Source organism: Typha latifolia, chromosome 1 (genome assembly GCF_019914945.1).
Source record: "Typha latifolia isolate L0001 chromosome 1, TyphaL0001v2, whole genome shotgun sequence".
Classification (NCBI taxonomy): Eukaryota; Viridiplantae; Streptophyta; class Magnoliopsida; order Poales; family Typhaceae; genus Typha; species Typha latifolia.
Window position 1 is genome coordinate 10,086,035 of NC_133086.1, and position 8,909 is coordinate 10,094,943.

At 31.1% G+C, this 8,909-nt stretch overlaps 1 pseudogene; it reads left to right on the forward strand.

Annotated features, from left to right (window-relative positions):
* Window positions 1–470: 470 nt before the first annotated feature.
* Window positions 471–1,328, forward strand: LOC140789135 (zinc finger BED domain-containing protein RICESLEEPER 2-like; annotated as a pseudogene).
* Window positions 1,329–8,909: the final 7,581 nt, after the last annotated feature.

An 8,909-nucleotide genomic window follows, 5' to 3' on the forward strand; every position in this document is an offset into this window, starting at 1 on the left:
TTTAGAACTACTAGTGAACTAGGTATTTGATGCTACTGTTTTTCATTTACCAAGACAGTGATTAAATTACTAGCATATTTTCTTCATGTTTATTTTATTTAAAATTTCGTTATCTTTTTAGATATTAAGTATTCTTCATTCATCTAAACAATTTGTGCCCTCTCCAATTGAACTTGAAAAAAATTTGAATACTGAAATGTGGAAATAGAAGTGCAACTAGAAAATGAAGTAGGAAAAGAGAGATAACATTTCCGCGGTCTAGGATGTTTTTGATGAAGTTGAGGTATTAGAAAAGAAACAAAATGTAGGAAAGTATCAGTGTAAGTACTGTTAAAGATTATATTCTAAAGGAAAGACTGGATGCACTTCCACCTTAAAAAGACGCGTGAATGATTGCCTTTATATCAAAAATAAACGAAAAAAGCAAGCAATGTTTAATTTCTCTTCACCTGAAATGGATGTAGAGATTCATGTCATTTTTTAGTTCAGCTTCATCGTCCTTTGATCATGCAAAAATAAGAGAACTTATAGCAAGTATGATAATTGTTCATGAATATCCTTTCAAAATGGTTAAACCTATTTGATTTAATGTGTTGATGAAGGCATTAAATTCTTATTATAAAAGGATTTCTAGAAATACCATAAGAAATGAACTTCTAAAGGTTTATAAATCAGAAAAGGAAAAGCTAAAGAAGAGTCTTAAAAAAGTTGATAAAATCTCATTGACATGCGATTGTTGGAATTCTAATCAAACAATTGACTATATGTGCTTGACAACGTATTATATTGATCTTGATTAACAGTTACAAGCATGCATTATTAGTTTCATTGATTTGGAGCCACCTAAAACTTGCATGGTTATTTATGATGGTATTTCCAAATGTCTCTTGGATTGGAAAATTTAAGATAAAATTGCTTCTATTACATTAAATAATACTTCAAGTAATGATATAGCAGCTAGATGTTTGAGGGCTAACTTTGATTTAAGAGAAAAACCATATTTCAAAGGAACATTCTTTCATATGCGGTGTTGTGCCCGTGTTCTTAATTTGATGGTACAAGATGGATTGAAAGAAATTGAAGGAGTGATCAATAACATCAGAGAGGTAGTGAAATACCTAAAAAAATCTCCTAATCGTTTATTTAAATTTGGTAAAATTGCTAGACAACTTGGCTTAACTAGAATAAAAGGGTTGTGTACTAATGTTCCTACTAGATGGAACTTCACATGTGATATGCTAGATTCTGCTTTCACATACAAAATGGTGTTTAGCCTTTATGTAGATAGAGATGCTAATTACAGGTGGCTTTCTACTCAGCAAGACTAGTGCAAGTTTGAAAAAATTTAGAAGATATTAACAGTGATAAATGATGCAACTAATGTGTTTTCTAGATCTACATTTCCTACATCCAATCAATTCATTCTAAAAATTAACAATATTAGGAGAATATTACTAGAGGAGTCAAATTCTTCTGATGAATACATTAGGGCAATGGTGATAGTAATGAGAAGTAAGTTTGATAAATATTGGGGTGAGTGCAACACATTAATGTCAATTGCATCTATTCTAGATCTGAGATATAAAATGAAAGTTGTTGAGTTCGCTTTCCCTAAAATTTATTCAACAAATGAGGTTTTTGATGTTATTGCTTTAATTCAAGTTATATTAGAGGATCTTTACTCTACATATGGAGATGATTACTCCGCTACCCAAGAACATAGTTCTAATGTATCAAATATGACATCAAGCCTATCAAGGCTTCATTCTTCAAATAATAAGAGACATATTATAAGGATCACTTCATAATTTGATGATTTTCTTAGGTCTATTAGTACCACAAGACCTGTTAAATTAGAGTTGGAGATATATTTGCAGGAGCCAAATGAAACATGTAATCCTAGCACTTTTGATATTAAATTGGTGGAAAATGAATACACTAAAATTCCCACTTATGTCTAAGATGGCTTATGATATTCTTTCTATACCGATCACTACAGTAGCATCTGAGTCTGCCTTTAGTGCTTGAGAGAGGGTATTAGATGATTATCGAAGTTCTTTGACCTAAAAGGCAGTGGAAGCTTTGGTTTGCACTGGGAATTGGATTAGAGCTACTCAAAAGACAATAAAATGTCCATATGTAAGTTTACTATGAATTAGTACTTTAATTTTCTTTATTTTTGTCGTTATAACTTATAATAGAAATTTAAACTTTTTTTCAAGAAGAACAGATTGAAGAAGAGGATCTCCATGTTGACTTGCCATATTGTTCCTCACATGTCTAGTATTAGTGTATTACTGCTAGTATTTACTGAACTTTACTAATGCTAATAATTTTGTAGGAGTATTAATTATTTTCTTTGACTAACTTTTTGTAATTACTTGTTGAGGAAGATGACACTACTAATCAAGGTTTATTGGTGGCAATCATGAAGTATAAATGTGTAATGGAGCCTTGCTTATTTTGTAATCCTTGTGGGAAATTTTAAATGATTATTTGCTTGTAATCTTTGTGGGTATAATTTTTAAGTGGTCAATTGCTTGTACTTATAATCTTTTCATTTGCTTGTAAGTTGTAACCCTTGTTTATAAGTTTGTTGCAAGCTTCAATTTCAATTTTTAAAATCTATTTTTTCCTCATATTTAAATACAAAGCCCATGATGAATATACTTAGCCCATTCAGCCCACGAGCTGGCGAGCGGAGGTCGAGCTAAGGTGAAAATGCTGTTGAGCCGAGTTGGGTCCAGCTCGCTCAAGCTCGGCTCGTTTACAACCCCCTAATCTCAAGATCTAATCGACAAACCTTGAGATCTTAGATTTATTGAAAAGTTTTCTTCAATAGCGACAATATATTCAAATTTTATATCAAACAAATAGATCTAATGGAACCTCTCTAGAAAATTCTATTGTTGAATTTGTCCAAAAATCATTATGAATTAGATCAAGCTGGTTCGTATCATCCTTCATCTCCACAGTCATCTCATCCTCTATCACGGACACCTTCTACTTATTATTCCAACATTGTCTCTTCTTACCCGGTTCTTCTTGGTATACCAAGGTCGATGGTTAATCTGACTTTCCCATTCCATTGCTTGATTAGAAACCCAGTCAAACTTGTAAACACTACTAGTATGACCTCGCATCATTCTCGTTGTAAATTATATTTAATTTTAAGAAATTTTTTAGTAACACTATGCATTTTGTTTTTGGTATCATTCACACCATACTATATGGATATTCATTATTCAACACCTATAATTTACTTAAAATACCACAAAAATACTATGCCATTAGTTTTCTTAATAGTCACTTATCATAGAAATAAGTTACATTAATTATAGATACAAAATAATCATAATATCCTTTAATAAGTTTTTTAGATTATGGTAAAAATAAATATAAAACTAAAATTTTAAGTAAAATGAGGGTATCTAAGGTATTTTAACTTTTTATTTTTAAACATAAAAAAACATATATTTTATTTTGTTAGCTATAGTAAGAGTAAAATTAGTTGAGGATGTTTTTGAGATACTTTAAGTAAATGCAGGGGTTTGAATGATAAATATCTATATGGTAGAGTGTGAATGGTAATAAAGATAAAATGTAGCATATTTATGTTGAATTTCTCTTAATTTCATGTTGCCTATGATTTTCATGTATTGTACCAATTTTGTGTTTTGATTTTCTAACTTTTTTTTAGTTGCACCATGGAGTCAATCAACTCTTTGATCCACTTAATTAAATATTTAATGGATAATTTGTTATAGCAATTAATTCCATGATTCGAACTGCCGTAGGCTTATAAGTACTATTAGGTAGCATATACAAATACTACCAAATAGGATTATAAAGCGTACATTTACTTATTAAATCATGAAAATTTTACAAATCATAATTCACACTTATCTTTGAGTATTTTGTAATCAATACTCTAACCTTTTTGTTATTATTTTTAAGATTAATTACACTTGGTCCTCCTGTATTTTGACTCTGTATCATTTTGCCCCTCTGTACAATAAAAACGTCGTACAAATATCACCCTATACTTTTGAAATACTGCAACTAAATCTATTTGTTAGCATTCCGTGAGTTAAAACTCACGTGACAAGCACGTGAATAATAGATTTCTTACGTATAGATAAAATTACCCTCATGTTGGTCAAAAGAATATGTTTTAGATAATTTTGCCCTTATCTCCTTCCTTGGATGAACTGTAAAATGGCTTCCACTTTTTTTCCCAACCTATTTCCTTCCCTAAGCCCTAAGTTTTTTCATCCTGTTTTTGTACATCTTCCCAACAACATGGCTTCTAACACAAGTAGCAGCAACACTAAATACCCCTTTCTTGAAGATGCCTTCTGTCATTGTGGGTTAAGAGCTGTTATTAAGACCTCCCACACCGAGAACAACCCAGGGAGGAGATTTCTGGGCTGCGTGCACTTCAAGGTAGATAATAGATAGTTGTATATTCTATTACATTTTTTTAATCAAATGTCAGATTTATTGTATGTATAGAAAGAAAACACTTGTGATTTCTTTTCTTGGATTGATCCTCTCGTATCTCCTAGAGTCAAGGATTTTGGCCAAAATGTAGAGAGGATTGACAAGCTAAAACTAGAAATTATGGAGATTAAAAAGAAATTATCTATTATGGAAGGAGCCAACAAAGATATGAGAAGGAAGAATGAAGAGTTGTTGATCCAGTTTGTTGCAGTCCAGAGAAAGGAAAATATGCAGATTTTTTTTTTTTTGCTTTGTAGTAGTCATAATATGTATTCTAATTTGGATAAGTAAGTAGCCTATCACTTAATGTAATTACTTCTAAATGTAGTTAAAACATCTAATGAATGTCATCATTGATAGTTTTGCAGCAACAATATCACTGGTAATTGCAAATATGTCATTTAATAAAATATTTCTTTTGAATGCAAAAAATCATGACAACATCTAAATAATGAAAGTTTTTTTTTTTTTTTGCAATGCCATTGGAACTGGTATAAATTTTATAAACTGAATATGGAGCATAAATCGTGACAACATCTAAATAGTAAAAACATCTCAACTAAATGATATTGCTTACCATCTAAATAGTAAAAACATCTAAATACTTCAAAATGCATTACCAAATATGACATTGCTTACAATGTTTCATACTTTGAACAAAATATTTGCATCACATTTGACAATTTTTCAACCTTAGACAAAATAATTATATCATAATGTTCCATTTTCACCTAAAATGTATATAGTCTATCATAATATTTCATTTCCCCTCAAAATGTGTACAATTCATTGTAATGTTTTATGTCTATAACTAATTACAATTAGATTCCTGAGTTCCAATTGCCATTGTTTGAGTACATTGTTTTGTGACACCTACATGTGAAAAGATTTAGAATATTAGAGTGAATTCACTACTGAACATTGAATTTTAAAATATTTAATTAAAACTCTAAAGACATAATAATTAAAACTTGCTATGAAGTTTTAGGCCTATTTTTCTGAACATTGGTCTCCAGTGTTATATTTCTTAAATGCTGCATTAAAATATGACATAAAAATACTATGAATATTACAATAAATTCACTTGACATGTATTTAGTTGAAATAAATGTACTGACACTGTCCAAAACCTGCTGTGAAGTTCTAGTTTTATTATTCTGAACATTACTGTCATGTGTTGCATTTCTTGAAGGCTGCATTAAAATATGACATTAGAAAATCTAAAAATATTAGAGTAAAAATGTGAAAGAATAAAATGCTAAAGTCTTCAATACCTTCACTAGCAATTTCTCCCTTCTATGGTTAATTCCAGATACTTGATTACTTGAATTTCTACAAGGTTCTTACATTATAACCATATTGTTTACAGTTTTTACATCTAAGGGATGTATGATGCCTTCTCACTTGATATTGATTTTTAGGCTCATCTTTCCCTTTTCTTCTAGACTTCTTAGGTCTTCCAAGCTGCCATCTCGAAGGAGGAGGCATTATAGGATCATAATTTGTATGTACCTATAAAGCTTGGTTTGGTATTGGATAAATAATTTGGTTGTAAGATTTCAAGTATGTTGAAGTATGGTAAAACTAATTGACAAATTCTTCAAGCTAATATTTATTAACAAATATGGCTGCAATTGCATGCTCACATAGTATTTTTGTCAAGCCCCATATTCTACAAGAGCATGTTTCTTTCTCTCTAATTTCTTCTGAATATTATTACAAAGACTACTCTTAAAAGCACTTCCAACTTGTAGCCTCTCTTAGTACCTTGTCATAAATTGCCTTCGAATCATTTCCATCATGGTAATTATGGGTTTATCTCTCGCATCTTTTATGTATACATTGAATGCCCCACTTGTATTGTTCACAATACTGTCACATTTTGATCTAGGACTAAACATACACCTAGCCCAGCAGCTTAGTGATTTCCTCAATAAGCAGTCATGAGCTTCTTTATTCAATTTCTTCAATCCCTTTATTACAGCGTTAAAATCCTGTAATATATAAGTTGAGGTAGCAACCCACATGAAATCTTTATATTCCTTTTCCTTAAACAATTTGCTAAAGTTGACACATATATATCTAATACAAAATCTATGTTCCACATTCGACATTAATAGCTCAAAAGTTTGAACAAGGCCATAGCATACAACCACATTACAAAAGTTAGTCAAGCTATTAATATGCATAATTGAAATAAAATGCATAAACAAATATATAAACATAAATAATTATATAATCAAATTATACCTTTTGTCTGTTTGAAATAAATCCATCATTTGTCTTTAGGTTTTCCAATGACTAAGATCAAAATCTCCAAAAATCAAGTCCAGTTATTTTTGCACTCTGCTTCTACAATAGCAGCTGCTAATAGGTACATTTGATTGTTCCCATCTCTTGCAACAGCATGTATTAACTGGCCTCTAACGGATCCTTTTAGATGACATGCATCCAATCAAATTATACGTCTACAACCTTCAAGGAAATCTTTAATTTGTGCATCGTACATAATAAAAAAACCTTTAGAATCTTGGTAGTACTCAGAGTTAGCCTCCCTACATACAACATAACTGTATTTTCTGGATTTTTTCTTCTAATAACCTCACAATAGTATCATAATCTAGTGTATTCCTGCTTGTGGTCACCTTCTAGTTCATCAATAGCTTTTCTTTTAGCCCTATACACTTGCATCCTTGATGCATTAAGTATGCAATCTCTTCTAATTGTTCTTTTCATCGATTTTACTTTCCAATCAGGATTATTAACTAGATGATCTATACACTTTTTGGCCAACCAAGTAGAGTTAGCTGCCTTGTTACTATAAACTCTTCCACATTTATAATGTTCTTTGAGACTCTTAATATGGAAATAATTTGTGCCAGTCAATGGAGAAGCATGCAGTCTAAACCCACAACCCTTCTTGGGTTCAACAGTGATCCTAGAAGGCTCATTTCTAATGTATTTGAATTCATATCCTTATTTAATATCAAACTCTTTCAATAAGTCTCTAAATGAGTGTGCATTAGGGAATATCATCCCAAGCTTTAGCACAAGTTTAGCCATATGCTTCTTGTGATTAAATTCTAGATAATTAAGTTCATTAAGCTCATCACTTCTATCATCACTTTCATCAGTATCAGTTCTTGGATGCGAAGATTCACCTCTATCAATTTTAAAATTACTGTCACTGTCACTGGCACTGTCACTGCCCTCATTGTTGCCACTATTAATTCTAAAATCACTGTCACCATCACTTTCATCTCTGTCTCCATATGAACGCATAGACATAATGAAATCATACTCAGCTTCACTATGATCAAATAATTCATTTGGAATATTTGCTTCAACATTACTAGTAGGTATTGGTATATGGTCAGATAATTCATTTAGAGTATTTTCATTTTCTTCAACAGTACTAGTAGGCATTGAAACATGGTCAGATTTGTTATATCTACTAATTTTTTCAATAGTACTAGTAGGCATTTCTCTACTTGACTCATTGACTAGGTTTACTCTTTTTATTGGGTTCACTATTTACTGTACTTCTTGCATTTGTCTGCAATTTGCATTTATAATGAAACCTATATTATAATATTTATTTATATGTTGACAAACAAACTCAATATGCTTATAAAGTGCATACAGACAAACAATCTTAATGTGCTTATAAAGTGCAGACCATGTATAGATTAGAGGGACCACATTCTTGAAAAGAAGAGCAAACAAAGATGGGTGGAGTATAGAATATTCACTAAGCGCTCGAAAAACTCTAAATTTGGGATAGGGACCAAGATATTGATATTATAATATATCTCTAGGAAAGTCTACACTTTATAAAAGCAAAAATTTTAAGTGGACAAACCTTACAAATTCTCTGATATGCTCGATCTCCTCTGATGTTTGATGTTCTATGTCTTCTCCGATGCTTGAGTGCTTTGACATCCTTGAGAGAAAAGAGTTCAAGGGATAGGAGTGGTAGATTAAAGAGGAAGAAGAGGGGAAGAACAAACAGAAGAAGAAGAGAAGAAGACGAGATGAGAAGGGAAGAAGAAGGGTTTCTCTCTTCTCTCGTTCTCTCTTCTTTCCTCTCTCAAAACTGACGATGTGGGCAATATCGGTGATGTGACTGTGTGAGGTAGAGTTGTCCAATCAGTGGTAGGTGAGGGTAAATATGTAATTTAATTTTTTAGCTAATACATTATAATAATTCTGTCCAACTACAAAGGGATAGAAAGGTAATTTTATAACTTCTGTAAACGGCGTCTAAGGGGTTGTAGTATTTCAAAAGTATATGGGGATATTTGTACGCTTATATAGTACAGAAGGGAAATTTAAATCTTATTTTTATTTAGCACATTACGTTATTTTGACTAACTAATATTAACTAAATTACTAAAATACCTCTA